General features: G+C 34.2%; 1 long non-coding RNA gene and 1 pseudogene across 1 annotated transcript; both read left to right on the top strand.

Annotated features, from left to right (window-relative positions):
- The first annotated feature begins 501 nt into the window (after window positions 1-501).
- Window positions 502-5,679, top strand: LOC146886880 (uncharacterized; annotated as a pseudogene).
- A 719-nt stretch (window positions 5,680-6,398) lies between these two features.
- Window positions 6,399-7,095, top strand: LOC146886879 (uncharacterized). The gene is made up of 4 exons (XR_014994371.1): window positions 6,399-6,510; window positions 6,611-6,692; window positions 6,774-6,872; window positions 6,955-7,095. It is a non-coding gene; the product is annotated as an uncharacterized LOC146886879 (long non-coding RNA).
- Window positions 7,096-21,192: the final 14,097 nt, after the last annotated feature.

Below are 21,192 nucleotides of genomic sequence, written 5' to 3'. Positions count from 1 at the left end.
CTAATGATGGACTTGTTTGTGTGTACACAAACAAATACTGTTATTGTTTATTTCTTGTCTATTTGACTTCAATCAACTTATTTCTATTGTTTCTTTTTTTTTCTCTGAATGAAACACAACAGAGTTAGGTTATTCTTAATGAATGACGTGGAGTTGCTATCTGGGAATCATAAGATCAACTAACTAACTGGGTACAGAAACAAGCACCTCAAATGGCTTATCTAGAACTTCTGGCATGCTAAAATTGGATGGTGGATTATCATTAATAAGCCCATGTAATTGGTTGAGGTAACATGAATATTATTTTATAGTTTCTTATTGGAAATGGTGTTAGTTTGAAGAATATATGTATGCATGTGAATTTTCCTTAGCTTTATGTTTTAGAAATTAAAATTATTAGATTAGGAATAAGAATCTTATTATTATTATATTGTATCTTGACTTCTATATAGCTAATATTATAGTAACTACATGATAGCTCAAAGAAAATATGGATCGGAAATGGATGTTTGCTAGTCGATTATCAAAAGAATATGAAGATGGGGTGAAAGAGTTTCGTAGATTTGCAGTTGAGCATGCAAAAAACCCTAGTAGAATTATTTGTCCTTGCTTGAAGTGTTGTCATTCAAGGGTAGTGAACGCAGATGAGTTAGAAGCACATTTAGTATGCAACGGAATTGATAAAAGTTATTCATGTTGGACCAAACATGGTGAAAATCAAAAAAATGATATAGCACATAATGGGCATGATAGCACAAGTTATGCACCACAAGAGACTGACACAACATATGACTTTGACCAAGTTGAGGAGATTGCAAACATTATTGAAGAGGATATGCGAGATTGTCCTCAAATGTTTGACAGGTTGACAATGGATGCAAAAACACCATTGTATAATGGTTGTACTAGTTTCACAAGACTATCAGCGGTGTTAAAATTATTCAATTTGAAAGCAGGATATGGATGGTCTGGTAAGAGCTTTACTGAATTACTATCACTTTTGAAAGATATGCTACCACAAGATAATGTACTTCCTTGTCGAATGTATGAGGCTAAAAAAATGTTAAGCTCTATTGTTATGAGCTACGAGAAGATTCATGCTTGTCCAAATGATTGCATTCTTTTTCGAAATGAATATGCACCATTGGATAAATGTCCTAAATGTAGAGCATTACGTTACAAGAAAAATTCAGCACCGATGAAAGTGGTATGGTATTTTCCTATAATACCAAGATTTAGGCGCATGTATCATAATGCACAAGATGCAAAGAGCTTAAGATGGCATGCAGATGAAAGGATATGTGATGGAAAGCTTCGACACCCTGCTGATTCTCCTCAATGGGCAAAAGTTGACCATGATTACCCCAATTTTGGAAAAGAACCAAGAAACCTACGTCTTGCTTTGTCTACTGATGGAATAAATCCGCATGGTATGCAAAGCAACTCGCACAACACGTGGCCTGTGGTTATGATTATATATAACCTACCTCCATGGCTATGCATGAAAAGGAAGTTCATGATGTTGTCCATGTTAATTCCAGGTCCAAAACAACCCGGGAATGACATAGACATATACTTGGCACCTTTGATTGAAGACTTGAAGGATATGTGGAACGAAGGTGTAGTGGTGTATGATGGCTATATGGAAGAAAGTTTCCAGCTAAGAGCAATGTTGTTTGGCACAATTAATGATTTTCCAGCATACGGTAATCTATCTGGATATAGTATCAAAGGGAAGTGTGCATGCCCTATATGTGAAGATAATACAGATTGGGTGCGATTGGAACATGGTAAGAAAAATGTTTTTCTTGGTCATCGCAGATTCTTACCTTCAAAACATCGTTATCGAGGGTGGAGAAAAGCGTTTAATGGAAGAATAGAAGAACGTAGACCTCCAGAATTGTTGTTTGGTGATAAAGTTTTTCATAAAGTAAAGAATATAAACAACAAATTTGGTAAAACTTTTGCAGCAGATCTAGTCACATTTGGGTGGAAGAAAAAGTCAATCTTTTTTGAGTTGCCATATTGGAAATCCTTGTATGTTAGACATTTCCTTGATGTTATGCATATTGAGAAAAATGTATTTGATAGTGTGATAGGTACATTGTTGAATGCTCCTGGAAAGTCTAAGGATGGCATCAATGCAAGGTTGGACCTACTTGATATGGGAATTAGAACAGAATTAGCACCAATAAAGAAAGGTAAACGTCAATATCTACCACCAGCAGCTTATACTCTATCTAGAAAGGAGAAATTTGTGTTTTGTAAGTTTTTGCAAGGAGTTAAAGTTCCAGAGGGTTACTCATCAAACATCAGAAACCTAGTATCTATGAAAGATCTAAAACTAAAAGGGTTGAAGTCTCATGACTGTCATATTCTCATGGAGCATTTGCTACCGATAGGCATACGTTCCATTTTACCTAAAAAGGTAAGATGGACCATAACTAAACTATGTTATTTCTTTAGAGCCATTTGTAGCAAAGTGATTGACACTGGAAAATTGCAAGCACTAGAAAGAGAAATTATTGTAACTTTGTGTGAGCTTGAAATGTTTTTCCCACCTTCTTTCTTTGACATAATGGTTCATCTTACCATTCATTTAGTTAAAGAGACACAATATTGTGGGCCAGCATATATGAGATGGATGTACCCAATGGAGCGTTATATGAAGATATTGAAGGGTTATGTGAAAAATCGAAGTCGACCAGAAGGATGTATAGTGGAACGATATATACTTGAAGAAGCTATTGAGTTCTGTACTGATTACCTCTCTAATGTTGACTCAATAGGACTTCCAAAGTCTCGACACTTAGCAAGAACCTCAAGAGAGGGGATTACTGGAAAGACTATAATGACCATATCGAGGAAAGATTGGGAACAAGCTCAACTGTATATTCTACACAATGACGAAGAAGTTGAACCATATATTGAGAGACACAAAGCCATGCTAAAAAGATTAAATCCAACTAGGACTACAGTTGGATAAGTAGAGAACACAATGCAACTTTTATACAATGGCTAAAAAGCCACATTTATGCAAAGTTAAATGTGAACTCCTCTAATATTTCTGACAGATTGAGATGGTTAGCAACTGGTCCAACTTTTCAAGTCTTCTCTTACAGTGCTTATATGATTAATGGGTATACATTTTGTACTATAGAACGAGATAATCAAAGCACTATGCAAAATAGTGGTGTCACTTTGGTGGCTGAATCTATGCATATCTCAAGTGCTAAGGATAGAAGTCCTATATATGCAAATATGTCGTATTTTGGGGTAATTGAACACATATGGGAGTTGGATTACAAAACATTTCAAATTCCCATATTTGGTTGCAAGTGGGTTGATAACAATAACGGAGTTCGACAAGATGAGGCAGGGTTTATGCTTGTGAATTTTAATAAAGTGGGGTACAAGGATGAGCCATTTATTTTAGCATCACAAGCGCAACAAATATTTTATGTCACTGATCCTGTAGATGTCAATTGGTCAATTGTTTTATTATCCAATAAAATAAATGAGCATCACAATGAAGATATAGAGGACGAAAATACAAATATTGAGGATGATCCTTTATATGACATATCATATGATGATGATCCAATAACAGATGATATCTTGTATAGGAGAGATGACCATGAGGAAGGGATTTGGATAAATCCATCATTTTGTATCAATAAGAAACCTAATCATTTAAAGTTGACTACAAAAAAGAAAAGGTTGGTTTACACATGTTTTTTTCTTTCGTATGTTACATTTATAACTTTATATTTTTATGTCTTTCCCTTTTTACCGATGCTAACCTTTTTTTTAATCTCTTTTGTTATAGGTAAATGACATCTCATAGTGAAGATAATAATCTTCCTCTTGAGGAAGCAAAATGGAAGAAAGGTGTTGTGATTATGAAGAAAATTATTCGAGCTAGAAGTGAAGGAAGAAAATTAGATGTAATGTATCTATTTGATCCTTTAATATCTTTTACATTCCAGAAAAATAATATGTGCTTATTCATGATATTAGGTTTCATGGAATGCAAGAGGTCAACCAATTGAACCTGGTGGTACAAACTTCATTAGTTATCTTGGATCCATTGTCCGTTCTAATGTTCCTATAACATGTGATAATTGGAAAGACTTGGCTTTGAGTTCCTATAAGGACATTATTTGGAATGATATACAAGTAAAATATATTATCCTTACTTATTTTAAAGTATGTGTTATGGTTGCCCAAACTTCTTTATGCTAATTTTTTTTCTTTTACAGTTAACTTTTAATGTTGATACATGTCGTAAGAATTATGTATTAAAGGAGGCAGGTAAGTTGCTTAGGACTTTTAGAACTAACTTGGCCAACACTTATCTAAAGGATGAGAATGGAAATTACATAGAGAATCCTCCTACTGAGCCTCTTGAGAAGTATGCATCAATGATTAGTGAGGATGTTTGGAAAGACTTTGTTGCAAAACGTATGGATACAAGTTTCCAGGTAATCTATAATATCCAAATGCAATGTATTTATCCTTTGATTCATGTAGATAAGATTACATTTACAATCTTTCTATATAGGAAAAGAGCTTAAAAAATAAGGAAAGAGCATCACACTCTAAGTACCCTTATAGAGGTTCACGTAAGGGGTATGCACGCATAGAACAAGAAATGGTAAGTCAATATATCAATAAATAAACAATACACAACTTGCTTATATGATTTGTAACTAGGTTGATTATATTTCCCAAAACTTAGATAAAGGAATTGGGATCAAATGTTAGTAATATTCCCCGTCAAGAATTATGGAAGCATGCTCGTGTGAATAAGGCTGGGGAAATTGAAAATGAAGATGTTCAGCAAGTTTGGGACAAATGTGTAAGTAATATCTTTTCATATAATATTTGTCTGTGTTTGATATGAGAATAAGTGTGATATGTTTGATTATTGTTTATTGTAGGTAATATTGTCACAAACTATACAGTCAGAAGAGATGAGTAATGCTCGCTCAGACATTCTTGCTCAAGCATTATGTGTCCCAGAGTATCCAGGTCGTGTTAGAGCAACAGGATTTGGAGTCAGTCACAAAGATTATTTTCCGCCCAAAAAGCGTTATACACAACAAGACCATGATGCATTGACTACTCAAATGAAAGACATGGCTGAAAGAATGGCACGGATGGAGAATGAGATTAATTCACTTCGAAAGAAGGACACATCTAATAACATAGAAGAACCTGATATTGGTGTCAATAGTGGCCAAGGGAGTTGCACAATTTCATCAAATAGTTTTCCCGAGGTAACTAACTTTTCTACATTAGCGTAACTTGCTTACGTTAAATTTGTAATAGCTCTCTACATTTGGTCACTTTAAACATTATATCTTATAGTTATATTTTATAATGTAGGGGGTCTCAAGTTGTAAATTGTTTGTATCATCACCATTACTTTGCTTGGTTACCCATGGGAAATTGCATAATGTTAAAGGTGATACACTACATGGTAGATCTCTACCTAATGGTCATGTTAAAGTTAGTGTAGATATTGCTGTGGAGCCAAATGTATCCTTGCCTATACCTAATGCTGATGACGAGATAATGACAATAGGACAAGCAATAGGTACATTTGTGGCATGGCCAATCAATCTTTTACAGGTTGTTGATGCGGTATGCTTGTCAAACCTTATTAATTCATAATTATTTATGAAAATATTTATCTATCACCTAATTTTGTTTAATTGATGATGTTTTAGGATTCCACTCTATCTAAAAAGAAAAAGATTAATAATACGAATGAATCTGTCGCACCTAAAAGAAAATGTCAAGGAAAAATGACTGTTCAACATATTCCTCGTAAAGTGATTCATCCCAATCTTCCTCAATGGTGCAACTACCTCTTTTCATATATGAAATTAAAGCCTACAGAGTCACTTTCCCCAATAGAAATAGAGAAAGACATATTTGGTTTTGATGAACATAAAGAAATCATTAATGCAGAAATTATTGGAGAAATTATTGACTATGCATGGCTTGGTGCAACTACAATTTCTATATATATCGGGTACAATATACTACTTTTTTATAATTGACTTTAATCTTTGGTGAGTAGCTTTTATGATTTTACTAACTTTTAATTCTTATATCTTTCTTTTATAAGGTACCTATATCAAAATTTCATTAAGCCAAATCATAAGGGGTTCTTCTTTTTATCACCCCAAATAACAACACATGAACTACCAATGAAAGAGAGAATGCAAAAAATAGTGAGTATATTTCTTGACAATGGGGTGATTAATAAGTTTGTTCTTGCTCCTATCAATACAGGGTAATACTTTTTTTCCTAACTTTATCAATAATGTATTATTTTCAAAGTTAGATGCACAAAATCTAATTTTGTTGATGCATTTTCAATTTTAGCCAACATTGGGTCTTGCTCGGAATCAATCTTAAAATGGAGATAATTTATTATCTTGACCCATTGGCGAAAGACATTAATATGAGGCAAGATTTGAAGAAGTTGTTTGACATGTAAGAATCTTCTTAATGTGATTCACATATATATATATATGTATACTTTTTGTATATATATTTTTTTACTTATGTATGCTTCATTTTTATTATTAACAAGGGTTATACAAACCTACCGAGCTCAAAGAGGGTCTATGGTTTCAAAGTCTAAGTTAAGCAATATCAAATGGACACCAATTAAGGTAGATTACAATTGTGCATTTGAAGATCAAATGATGTTGTTTTATTTGAAGGTTAATACCAATTGTATTGATGTTTTCTAGTGTCCAAAACAATCCAACGGCCATGATTGTGGGTATTACATTTGTCGATATATGAAGGAAATTGTCACATATTGTGAAGGAGGGACAATTCCAATAGATGTAAGTTATCTTAATTATATGTATTATTCATTTGTAGTAGGATTTTGATTGACTAATTTTGTTTTATTTTTCTTTGTTGTAGTATTTTCCTAGTTGCAGATGTCAACAATATTCTGACAATCAAATCATTGAAGTCAGGGAAGATTGGTGTTTTTATCTCATTAGTAAATGTTTATAGGTTAGTTGTATAATTCCTTATATAACAAAATAGGGAAGGTTAGGAATAATGTTTTGTCTAAAGTGTTTTGGCCCCACAGTCTAGCAAATATGGAACATGATGGATGAGTACTACAAATATTAGTTTTTTTTGCTAATTTCTTTCATGTAATATTATACTTTTTTAAAAATATATAAACATCATTAAGTTTTTTTGTGTAACTATGTAAGAATTTCAATGCCCTTTCATTTCAGTTTTGCTTGATTTCATTCGAAGTCTTTATACATGCATGTGAGTCGAAGAATAGAATGAATAAAAAATTAAATAAATTATAATAAACAATAATCAAACCAATACACATCGCTTGTTTTAAAAAATGTTATCTATTGATGAATTGAAAAAGTGTTATCCATTAATGAAAAATAGACAATGTTTATTTGAACAAGCGCTATCTACTAATGAATTGAAAAAGCGCTACCTATTGATGAAAAACTACTCTCATAGACAGCGCTTATTCAGTCAAGTGTTGTCTATGAGAGCTTTTATAGACAGCGCTTATTCAGTCAAGTGTTGTGTATGAGAGCTTTGATAGACAGCGCTTATTCAGTCAAGTGTTGTCTATGAGAGCTTTGATAGACAACATTTTCTAAAGAAAGTGCTATCTATTAAAAAATATATAGATACCGCTTGTTTAGATAAGCGCTATCTATCAAGTGTCATTAGACAGCGCTTGTAAAAAAGCGCTGTCTATTAATAGATACCGCTCCAATAGATAGCGCCTAAAAAGTGCTATCTATTAAGAAAAAAAACGCTGTCTATTGCCAAATTTGGCGTAGTGTTACGTCAAACTAAATAATCCTCCTACTGAAGTAGTTGGTCCTTACATGGAGAAGTTATTTTTGTACCAAGTTATAACTTCAAAAGTGAAAAGGTAATGGGAATTGTCTTTTTTCATTATTGTCGGTGTTATTTTGATGACTTTAATATCATCTTTTTCACATGAAAGATGTGTATTTGTTGAGATAAATGAGCAGATACTGACCAGTAGTGAAACATGTACTGCTTTATTTATAAACAATTTTAATTTGTTTGCCAAAGTTAATTGTATACATATTTTATGCATGATAAGGTCATTCGTGATTGTTCAAAGCGGAAGGTTAACAAATGCGTTTGGTCTTTAACAAACTACAATGAGTTATTTGTGCATAGACTTCTTTCTATAAATGATGTCTTCACGACAAAATTTGTTAGTATTGTCAATGTTGTCTGTTGTGGCTATAGTCAGTTTATGTGTTTCAATTATTTTACTTAACTTGTTTCAGTTAATGGCATATGTGCTTCATGATAACCATTAGTGGTGTTATGCCCTTAATTGGGAAACAAGAAAATTGTATGTTCTTGACTCCCTAGGACACAATGTCCTAGGAGAAAACAAATTGATAATCATATTAGAAGTAGTGTGATGTTCTTTAATATGCAGAAATGATTTTTTATTTCTTTTGGCTATAAAGTAATATGACATGTTACTTGGTTTGTTTAAAGGCCCATAATTTGGAGCATTTGTTTTCTATGCTATGTCTCCTCTATCCAAAGAGAAACCAAGTTTCGAATTAATCATTGAAGACTTGCCACAACAACCTAACTTGTAAGCTTTTGTCGGTGTCAATTGAAAGTAGTAAGGCATGTAAGACATGATGACTATTGTCATATTTCATTTCATTAAATTTGGTTTTGATGTACAATTTGACTATGGTATTAGGGTACTTAAATATTTGGAGCATTAGGAAACTGACAAAAAGTACAATGGCAAAAGTATGCTTGTTTATAGTGGCATAAGTACATTTTGCAAAGAGGAAACTAATGATTTGATTTAATCATGTCATAAGTAATTTTGTCATCAATGCTAATGTAGGTCAATTGCTCATCATCACTGATATCCTCTATTGTCTCTAGAAGGATTTCATCTAGGTGCTCCCCATTTGCATCCACATTCTTTTCCAGATTTGTTTGAACATTCATGTGTACATCACTGTCTACAAGTACTTGTTCATTGGGGTTCAAATTGGCTTGAACACAGTCTTGGGTTTGTTCCTTTTGTCCCTCCATAGTATGTCAAGGTTGTACCTCTTCAATTTTTGGACTACTGATGTCATGGTTGACGACCTATGCATTTCATGATAACTTATCACATTAAATATGTTTTTGGACAGCACACAAAATAATGAATAAATTATAAAATATCAGATCTTAAATATATTCCTTTGTGTGATTTTTGTGTACAACTTATCTGGCTTGGGCTTGAATATGACCACTTCTTTCAGTTATATGACAACCCCAACACCAATTAGTGGACCACATTAAGGATGTGAAACTGCTTTTTTGTGGACGTTGGCCTGGGCAGTATGTTTTTGGTCCTGATATAAAATTTTACGAGCATTATAATCTGTATTTAGCATGTTATTTGGGGACAAATTGAGGACATTAACAACATAATATAAGATCAACAATCTTAACAATCATAAGCAGATTACCCAACCCATTTGGCTTACACTCCTTCACAACACAGGCCACAAAGGGCAATCTGTCAAAAAGAGTAACCTTTTTCATGTGACCCTCTTCCACCAAATTTGCATTTGGTATTAGTTACGCCATTCAGTTCTTTGCACTGATGAAAAAAAAGAGGTTCATTATGTATATATCTACAACAAGTTCATCCACTAATATTTTATCATGGTGTTTTATGTACATGGTGGCCCATTTCGAAGCATTTGTTCCCAAATCATGAGCAAATGTTGTTACAGCGATGTCCTCCATAAATTGTTGTGTTGACTACCCTCACTCTGCCTCACGGTTCATCATCACAGCATGAAAATTTCCTACTGGACCAAGGATAAAAGACATAGTTTCATTGCACCGTCGCATGAATGTGTGCAAGTTGAATACATCTACTTCCAGAGCCTGCCATGGTTCCATTTTCTCTACTGTAGATACCCACAAGAATAAAATTATGAGGAAGGAGACCCATTCAATGGGTCTTATTTGAAGTGTTGACAAAACTACCCTTTAAAAGTGATAATTTAATTGACGTGACTTTTCCGTCTTTATAGTCCATCTTGTTACATTGCTTTTCTACGTTTTCTACAAGCCACTCTCTCACAGTTGTCCTGTCAACCATCAACATTAAATTGCATTCATTGCATGGAAGGTCACTGTCTTACTTTTCAGGTTGCACAAAATAAGTAAAAATAATTAAACCCTGATAACGCTGTCGTTGACGCGATCAAATTAATACTACTAAACTATAACAACTTCAGTATTGCTAAGATAGTAGTCAAGAAAATAGAAAGGGGAAAGTAACCCTAAGTCGTCTCCCAACGAACATGGAATTAAATTTTAACAAATTAGTTCTTATAAAACTATACAAATGAGTTAGTCAAATAAAATAAAAAATATAGGGGATTAAGATAAACAAAGATAGAAATAAAATTTAAAAGATAAAAAGAAATAAAAAAATAGTAAAGAAAATAGATTGATTCCATTGCTTTTTCAAAATAGATTCATCATCGGTTATCTAAAGATTATTGCTCAATTAATTATTGTTATAGATTTACAAATTAATCAATGTAAAGTCTCAATTAATTTGTTGGCGTTCTCACTTTTAACCAAAGTACAGTCTCAATTAAAAGTGAGAAATTTTAGATTATCCACAGTAAATTCAACCAAAGTACAATCTTAATCAAATTTACTATGCCTAATCATGTCTATTCTTTTATCTCCTCACCAAATAAAAAGCTTAATTAATCAAAGTAAAGTCTCAATTAATTGTAGTTAGAGTAAATACCTTTAACCAAAGTAAAGTCTCAATTATTGGTAAAAACTCATTTAATCATATGAAAGTTTCTAAATAAAATCAAAGTAAAGTCTCAATTCAATTTAAAAACCCTTGGACTCATATGACCAACATGCATATAGATTTAAAATCATTACTTCTTACGTGATTTAAAGATAAAAGACATAGATGAATGAAAACCTCAACAATAATAAAAAGAACAAAGAAATTAATTGATCTAACATCAGAATCCAATTAAGAAATTACAATGGAATCAACCCAAGAAGTTTAGAACTCCATGAATGCAAAATAAAGAGAGAAGAATAGAGAAGAAAAGAGAGAGAAAGAAATTAGGCCTCCCTAAGGGTTCCTCAATTTCGACGTGCTGAGCTTCTTGGAATGCTTGGCTTGGATTTTTGTGATTTTTATAATTTCCTATTCTTGGATTTATTTTTAAGGTGTCATGAAGCTTTAAGCAATTTATTTCCACACCTCCATAAGCTCAACTTAGCTACAACTGCACTAACACACCTCAAAATATCCAAAGAACATTTATGCAACTAAAAAGCTATTTTTAACATGTTTTTGTATCTGATGCTCAATAAACCCAATTATAGGAAATCCCAATTAAATCAATCTTTGAGCACACAAATTCAATTAAAATACCCAGAATTAAACATTAAATGAGGGCAAAAGCACACACTCATCAAACCCCTTTAAAACAAGTTAAAGCAAATGAAATCTGCCATTAATATTCAACGCATAACAACTGTTGAGTTTTTGGATGCATTGAAGAGGTTCAAGAAGTAGTAAATAACATCATTTTCTTTGACCAACAACCACCTTCCACCCAATGTAATGGTGCGTTTTTCTATGTTTAATGTCTTCCAGCTACGTTACACTTTATGAAAGTAATTGGTATAAAGTCATATTTTTTTTTTTCAAATCCACTCCTTACTCTCAAATGAATTAGAAACATTGTTCTAAATTAAAAAAAATGATTTAACTCATTGAATGACCATAGTGATGTTGAATGTGTGGATAAAATTAACTCATTCTGATTTTAATCTCATCCGTAGATGCAAAATGGGGAACGAGATGACCTTATATGCTTGGATGACATTACTTTACTTGATGAAGATTGTGGTCTAGGTACATCATATGGGGAGGATACCTTTGGTTTTGCTGAATTGATTAACCACACTGAGGATGGTGCTTTGCCCATAGTTGTAATGCAATTTGAGACTACAAAAGACATTAAGAGTTTCTACAAGAAACATGTTGTCAAATGTGGTTTTGGGGTGCGAATTCACACCTCAAAAAAGGATGATGATGACCACTTGTGTTACCTGAAATTAGTTTGCTCAAGGGAAGGTAAGTATGTGTCCCAAATCCCACCCAAATTGAAGACCCACCCTACCCAAAGAAGACAATGTCCAGTATCCTTAACAATGGTGAGAAAACCACAAGCATGGATAGTAAGCGCTATGGTTCATAAACACAATCATGACATTAGTCCTACAAAATCAAGGTTAATACGTAGAAATAGAAGGTTGAATTTACAAGCCAAGCAAACCCTATATATTAATGACCAGGCCGGTGTACATTTGAACAAGACTTTTAAGTCCTTGGTAGGCCATGTAGGAGGTTTTGAGAACTTAGATTTCGTCAAGCGAGACACAAGGAACTACATCGGGCAACAAAGACGTGCCTTTGGGAAGGAAGGAGATGGCCAGGCTTTGATGCAACATTTATCAATAATGAGAAAGTTGAATAATTACTTCTATTATGAAATTGACATTAACGCAAAAAATATAATCATTAATGTTTTTTGAGCAGATGCAAGGAGTAGAGCTACCTAAGTGGATTTTGGTGATGTTGTCTCATTTGATACTACATACCTAACCAACAAATACGACATGCGTTTCGCACCATTTGTTGGTGTTAACCATCATGGGCAATCAATTCTACTAGGTTGTGGACTGTTGTCTTTAGAAGATACTTCAACTTTTACATGACTCTTTCAATGTTTGTTGTGGTGCATGGGGAACAGGGCACCGGATGGGATCATAACTGACCAATGCAAAGCAATGAAAAATGCTATTGCTTCTTGTATTTCACAACACCAAACATCAGTTGTGTTTGTGGCACATCATGAAGAAAGTCCAAAAAAAATTAGGTGGATTGACAACCTACAAGACCATAAAGCATGGTTTGAAACAATTGGTTTACGAGTCCACCTCCACTATTGATTTTGAGGTAGGTTGGGAATAATTCATATCCAAGTTTTCCTTACAAAATAACGAATGGCTTTCAATGCTTTACAAGGAAAGAAGTAGATGAGTTCCTTATTATTTGAAGTCACAATTTTGGGCTGGTATGTCCACCACTCAGAGAAGTGAGGGTATAAATGTCTTCTTTGATGATTTCATTAATTCTACCACAACACTCAAACAATTTGTCGTCCAATATGACAATGCTCTATGATCCAAGGTCGAGAAGGAAATTGAACCCGACTTTGGTTCGTTAAATACCACCCTACCTTGTGCCACTCAATCATTTATTGAAAGGCAGTTCCAAGAAGAATACACTTATGCAAAGCTTGCTGAAGTTCAACAAGAGCTAAGGAGTAAGATTAAATGAAATATGAAGACTTGCAAATGTGATGACATCTATTCAAAGTACATGGTTAAAGAGGAGTGCATTCGTAATGGGGAAAGTGCTGACAAAAGGTAAGTCCATCTTGGTAAGAGAAAAAAAATTCTTATTTCACCATTGCGACGTCAAACAATTTAAAATAAAAGGCCAAAGGTTAGTTTTTGTCCTTTATTATTTTAACTTGAATATGGATATGAATGAAAAACAAGTCACACAAATTCGCACTTATGCAACCACAAGTTAGCGAATAAAGTGTACACTGCAATTTAAGAGTATATATGACAAAATTAGTATTTCCAGCAGAAATTATGACTACTTCCAGTAAGGTCACAAACTTACAAAATTATAAATATTCTTCATGGCATCAAGCGGACTCTTGAAAGTATTATTTATAAAGAAAATTAATAATGGAAAATGTTTTGTTAAAAACAATTAACTTGGGTTAGCAGTAGATATGTCATTGCTTTGCACTTACAAATTGAATGAAGAACAAACATACGCATGGGTATATTTGACTTGAGTATATTCCATGATGGACAACCTTGAATATTTAAGGCCTCCTCCCAAGATAAACGTAAGTGAAAACCAAGTACTACTGCTTAGCACTTATGAAGCCATGAGTTAGCACATCAACTATGCACTGGAATTTAATAGTATATAACACAAATTATGACTACTTTCAATTACTTCACTTATTTGCTATATTATAAATATTTCCTATATTCTAAAGAAAGTGAAATATGCCAGAGGTTCTGTACAAAACATTTGACATGGCTTAGCACAACTTAACTCATTGCTTAACACTTATAACCCATGGCTTACCAAATACATGACAGCGGAATTTAACATTACTCATTGTGAATCTTTTTAAGCCCTTCAATCTAGGCACCATTTATAAGATGCGCACTTCAACATAAAATGAGAATAAAACTAAATCATTCCAATCCATTCAACTTACTTCAATAAAATACAAAAATAACAAGCAAATAGTAAGGTTGGTTAACCAATTAACAATAATAACAAAATTGGTGTTCCAAACATCACTTTTATAACTTCATAATTAATCAACAACTTATATAAAAAAGGGAAGCAGAAATGTATCGCACTGTATACATAAAATGAAACTAAATTCTAACATCACTACAAACATGCAACAACTTCTAAGTAACCCACTTCCTCCTCCTGTAAGTCATAAACAGAGTTTGTATCGCTTCCTAGGTTCTTCCTTCAATCAGTAGTACAAATTAGTGCTTTCAGCTTCCTCCTTATCAAGGTGCCCACCAACCTCTTGGCCCTATTGCTGCTGAGGAGTACTTTCAACAAATTCAAACCTATCATGCTGCCCATATTCATGAAAGTCTTCCTATCCCCCATTTTCATATGGTTATGCTAGAACCTCCTGTTTGAAATTGTTATTCCACGTATCATTCATTATTGCTTTAAACTCTGCCATTGCCTTCCGTAGTTCCAAAATATCTGCTTCTTGTTTATCTATTTCTATACTTAAATGTTCCTTGTCTTCTTTGTCGTCCTCAAATCCTATACCATATTTATCAAAAGCTTCCTTCACAAAACGATGAGAAAGCTCAAAGTTTGATACACCAACATCCATGACAACTTGAAACATTACACCAAAAAATTACTTGAAAAATTCAAATCAATAACTACAACTAACTAATCATACAAAGTCAACTTTCATACCTTGTTCTTATTCAAAGCAGTAGTTATTTTGTCCTCAGCCACTTTCATATCCATCCATTGCAATACTCAGGGGAACATTGTCCTTGATTTTCCAATATTACATTTTGGAATCAAGCAGTGCTCAACAGACCATAACTAAAATAACTCAACAAAAAAAAAAGTAACTTAATACATTTCTTCCTATTTCAAACAAAACAAATTTGAATTCAAACCAATTCATTACGAATTACTTGTAACAAGTACACACAACCAACAATGTGGAAGTGTCTCTTCTTTCCTTTCTCCATTAAGAACATGAATGCATTGCATATGCTCCCACCTAAGTATTCATAAACAGGTCCACCCCAATTGTATTCCCAAGACTACTAAGGTAATCCACAATGGTAAATACAATAGGGAAAATGGTTCCCTTGCGACTTGGACAAAGGAACTCTGATATTCGCTATAAAATATATAGCCTACAATAATCCTCCAAGGTAACTTCGTCCCTACATCTTGCTAGAAAATCATATAACATGTGAACATTAACACTTACGTTATTTAAGTTAATACTCTCACCATGAACTCTTAAACTCAGTCCCAAACAAACATCCAATAAAGATAAACAAACAACTATATTACTTATTAAAAACCCACCCCTCCTTTCAACCCACAAACTAATTAACAACTAAGAAGTTTCCTACTAAAACTCCCTTTCAACATGCTGCACCATCCAAATGGTGTCCCTTGAATCACGGACCTTTGTTCTGCACATAAATTGTTATTTAAGGAAGCAATGTACTTTGTCCGACAATAATGCCTTAAAGTCTGCACATATTCATGAACAAAACTTATGAAATGTCATTATATAAATTAATCAATAATAAAATAAATTTAATATCACACCTTAACCTCATGTTTTTTCTCACCACCACATTGACTACTGTCACTATTATCAACCATTACAGTATCGCTTATGTAAACAACTGATGTTTGTTGGTATCGTGCAGCGGAATGTTTGGCGTTTGGACAAAAACCAAGAAGGGGGTGTTTAAGTAATAAAATTAATACTTTAAATTTTTTTCGAAATTTTACCGATTAATTTAAATATCAATTCCTTTAAAAGCAATAGTAGATAAAATAAAAATATAGAGAAGCAAAAATGACACGGATATTTATACTAGTTCAGATCAAAAGATCCTACGTCCAATTGTTAATCTCTTCAAATAAAGAGATTAACTCAATCACTAACAAAAATCATATTATAATCAGATAACAAAAGAATAGGGAAAGAAAACACCTCTCTTGAAGACACAAGAGATGAACACCTTTCTCTGAATCACACAGAGAATCTTGACCTTAGCTTTCCTAGCAACAGTAGTAGCACTAAATCTCCTAGAAAACCGTCCTAGGAAAAGTTATCGGTCTACCAACACTAGGTTTTTCAAAGCTCTTTTGAGAACACTCAGAGAACTCTCTTTGCAGTCACAACACTAGCACTCTAGTTTCTCAAAAAGGTAAGTTGGAAGTAACTCTGATGTTCCTTAAATAGGGGTTTCAAAAATTAGGTCAAAAATTGAACAGTTACGTTCAAACTGATAGGGATAATCGATTATCACTATTGATAATCGATTATTTTAGTGTATTTTCTGAAAACAAAACTTTGAGCAGATAATCAATTATTAGAGGTGATAATTGATTATTCCAGTAATTTTTACAAAAAATGGAAGAGTTATGATCTGGCTGTTGATTCTAGGCTATTGTAAGTACTTTAAACATTTTACAAGATAACTTTAAACATAAAACACTTGTCTTCATAATGTCTTCCAAATGGCTTTTAGGTTTCTTTATCATCATCAAAATCTTGCTTCAGCATTTTAACTTGTCTTCTGCTTTTGCCAACAATGTCACATCTTGTCATATGTGGAAAAATAATACCTAGGCTTAGCACTTGAAAATTAAGAGGTCAGTGATAAGTCATTATTTTCCTTCATTCCACTAGCCCTTGTGTACCCATTTGACAGTTGTTCAGTACTTAATTGTTATCTTTAGTGTGTTTTCATCTGTTGGGCTTTATTGGGCCACTCTTCCAAATTTGGGTTAATTTCGCATTATTTGGCCTAATTTTCGTTTTTAATTATTTATAGATATTTGGGTGAAGCAAATTTTGGAGCTTGGACATTAATATTCAGTTCAAGAGAGTCGCCAAATCATTGCCACATCATTTCCACATCATTTCCACGTCATCAAAGTGAATGTGCCAACATTTGAGGCCTAGAGTGGCATTTTTGTAATTTTGTAGCTCATAATGGCAGTTTTGTAAATAATGAGTGGCAGAGTGATGGGACCACAAGAATTAGGTTTCTCCTTGATGCAAGAGCCACACACTTCATCTTCTACCTTTATCCAAACTCCATTTTCGCTCTCCAAGCTTCCATACAAGAGCCCCTTGCGGTTTTTCACGTGTTTGGCTTATTTTTACCGTTTTTATGCACATTTGATAGCACCCATTGAGGGTTTTACGTTTTAAATTCGTTTTCTTGCTTGGGCAGTTCGTTTTGTGGGTTTTATAGACATGGAACAACACCCATTAATGCGGTTTCGCATTTATATATGATAGCACCGTTTTGCATTTCATTGAAGCTTTGCAATCTCTCTTTTTGCTCTTAAATTGCGTTTTCAAAATTCATAAGTTAGGGTTTTTGATTTTTGATGTTCTGGTTCAGATTTGAAGTGCTTGATTCTTCCATTTTGATGTCTAGCTAACCCTATTGCATTGATTCCTTGACGAAATTGAAATGAAACCATGAGATTGTTGGTCGTTTTTGGGGTTTGATTCGAAATTGCCTCTATTTCAGGTTGTGTTTAGATGATAAACACATATTTGATGCATGCTTAATCTCAAATTCGTGTGTGCACATTAATGGCTCGTATTCATGCTTAATGTTTATGAGATTTGTCACAGCTTGCTTAAATCTGTGGGTATTAACTGTCTAAAATTTGTTACGCTTAATGATAATGAATCCATGGTAATTTTTGCTTAGTTGACTACTTAGGATTCATGAGAGCAAATTCGAATAGAACAATTAATTTGGTAATCTGTGATTGGTGGACTTTCAATTGAATCAAGGAATCATTACGTGTTCATATAATTGTTAAAATTATCTGCGAATTAAAGTTTGTTGTGAATCAGAATCTGCCAAACCCCCCTCCCTGTGTTATTATTGTGTTCATCTGGAAATTGAAGCTTTGAACAAGAACATTGGTCGTTGGGAGACGACTTGGTTCAACTGTCACATACTGCATTTTAAGTGTTTTAATTTGGTGGGGTACGACCTCTATCAAATTTGGCGTCGTTGCTGTAACATCCCTAAGGAATATTACTTATTTTAATTAAATAAAATTCGAATCACAATAAATATTGCATTGAACATAAACTATTTCCCAAAAACGCGGGAAAATTTTAAAAGAACATAACTGGTACCATACATAATTCGAATGTACCATATCGTTATATACAAATGATATTAAAATTCAACATAAAAATATTTACATCAAAAACAAAACAGTAGAGTTTCTTTCAAAATCCCAAGTAGCCCATGCTTTCCGTCTCTAAGCAGCTCCTAGCTCACCTATCACATCATCTGCTCCCGGATAACAAATTATCCGATCATTGCCACACACACACACAGATAGGGTGAGCTATGCACAATAAAAATGTAAACAGATATATGAAATAAATATGTTTTCCCCAATCCCAAAAATACATAATTAAAATCCTCATACTTTTCAAATCACCCAACCATGACCTCATAGTCCTTCATGAGTCATATGCATGAACTAGGTTTTGGGACTTCCCTATGCTCCCACGAAAATAACTCATTCGTGGTCCAACCCTATGAGCCTATCCCGCTCATAGTCCTGCCCTACAGACTCCTCGCATGTAGTATAAACATCCAAGTCTCATAACTTGAACCCTGGCACGCACGCAATCACCATACTATGGACTCCTCGCCCAATAGTAGCCGACGGGAACATCACAGTTCCTTGCCCATCGTGCGCCCGACACATGCAATCACCATACTAAGGACTCCTCACCCATTAGTAGCCGACGGGAACTCAACCAGTTCCATGCCCATCATGTGTCCAACCACCGAGCACATCCCAGACCCCTATTGGACTTAGTCCTTCAAGCCCAAACATCACACCACATGCATATACAATCTATCCTTATGAGATACAACTAAAACACACTCACAAGCACATAGAAACATAAAAGTTCGCATAAACTCGCTTAGGCTAGGGACCTCTCGCCCAAGCTAAGCCCTCAGCCTTGCCTAGGCTAGCTCACCTTGCCTGAGCGAGCTTAAAACAACAACAACATCAAGTTATCTAGCTTAGGCGAGATCCTCTCGCCTGTGCGAGTCACACCTTCCCCCTAAACAACATACAGACCTCGCCTAGACGAGGAACCACTTAAACAACGTCATTTCTCATCGCGACCTCGCTCAGGCGAATGTCTCTCGCCTGAGCGAGACTGAGTCACTCAAAACACCAATACTTCTCGCCTGGGCGAGATATCGCGCTCAAAAGCGCCCAAATTTCCTCGCAATCTCGCTTAGGCGAACTGTCCCTCGCCTGAGAGAGACTAAGTCGCTCAACACCAAACCAAGGTCGCCTGGGCGAGCAGCGCGACCCAAACCAGACGTGAGGTTCTACAACTCTCGCCTAGACGAGATAAACTCGCTTGGGCAAGACTTGCAGAGTTCCCTCACTGTCACACACGCATTTTACCCAAAACAATGTTAATTCATGCCCAAAATTGTACCACAAACCAGTCAATCGATACCAATATAATTATAATGGCAAATGCCATTCAGAATCATCCATTCCAACCCACTATACCACCAATTGCGAATATAAGACTAAAAGTATCCAAAACTCTCATCCCACAACCTATTCCACATACATAATCAAACATCCAAATTCCACATATCTCCATTTCACAATCACAACACATAGAATGCGAAATTGACACCATTCAGAATTCAATTAAGAAGCAATAATCCATAATCATAAGACAAACATCAATTAATACACAACACACAGAGACAACTCCCTTAACTTGAAAATTTGATTGAAATTAGGAAGAAGATTGGTTTTCCTTGGTTTGCCAATGAAGTGCCACCGACTCCCTCTCAGTTCATCCCCTTTTTCGCACCCAAACCTCACCTCTCAACCTCAATTTCGTGCTCTCTCTACAATAGGTCACCACAGATGCTAAACCCCTTCCCTTAAGTTTTGGGTTTTATAGGTGCCTTTAAGAGGGTTTTTAAAAATAAAACGAGTTTTAGGTTTTGTGGGTTTTAATTCCTCTTCAATGTTACTTATTTGGTAATTTCCCAACCCCCTTGGGTGCCCCATTCTGCTAGACTCTTCTTTACCCCTTCACATTCATACCACAATGATTAGTTAGCAAAAATAAAGCTTATTCTTTGCCCACCAAGGTTTGAACCCATGACCTTCCACTCATAAGGCCAAAGCACAACCATTATGCCAATTCACATTTGATGATATACACAATCAACATAAGTTTACATTTCAAATTCCACACTTTTACATATTATTAAAAATAAATCATAAAACAACAACACATAATTGGCAAACATAGGACTCGAACCCAAGTCCTCTCATACAATCAAGTACTCTCAACCACTTAAGCTAGTACTTTTCCACACCATAACTATCAGAATTTAATGCCATAAAGGCTCTCACTACCCGTATTTATAATTATTTATTTATTTAATTAATTAATTTTCACAGTTCTTACAGGAAATATTTTTTCCCACCTAACATAAATTCAAACCAATCAAAGTAATAAACTCAATAACAATTGTGATGTATGAACACTATACATATACAATGCAAGCTCACTAGACATCATATGTGCAAAAACAATACATTGGCTTACCACTTAACAACTGATAGGTTACAAA

This window comes from Vigna unguiculata, chromosome 4, assembly GCF_037176805.1.
Source record: "Vigna unguiculata cultivar grain cowpea cultivar isolate G323 ecotype 2 chromosome 4, ASM3717680v1, whole genome shotgun sequence".
Classification (NCBI taxonomy): Eukaryota; Viridiplantae; Streptophyta; class Magnoliopsida; order Fabales; family Fabaceae; genus Vigna; species Vigna unguiculata.
The sequence above is the reverse complement of the archived record's forward strand: the minus strand, read 5'-3'. Positions and strand labels throughout refer to the sequence as shown.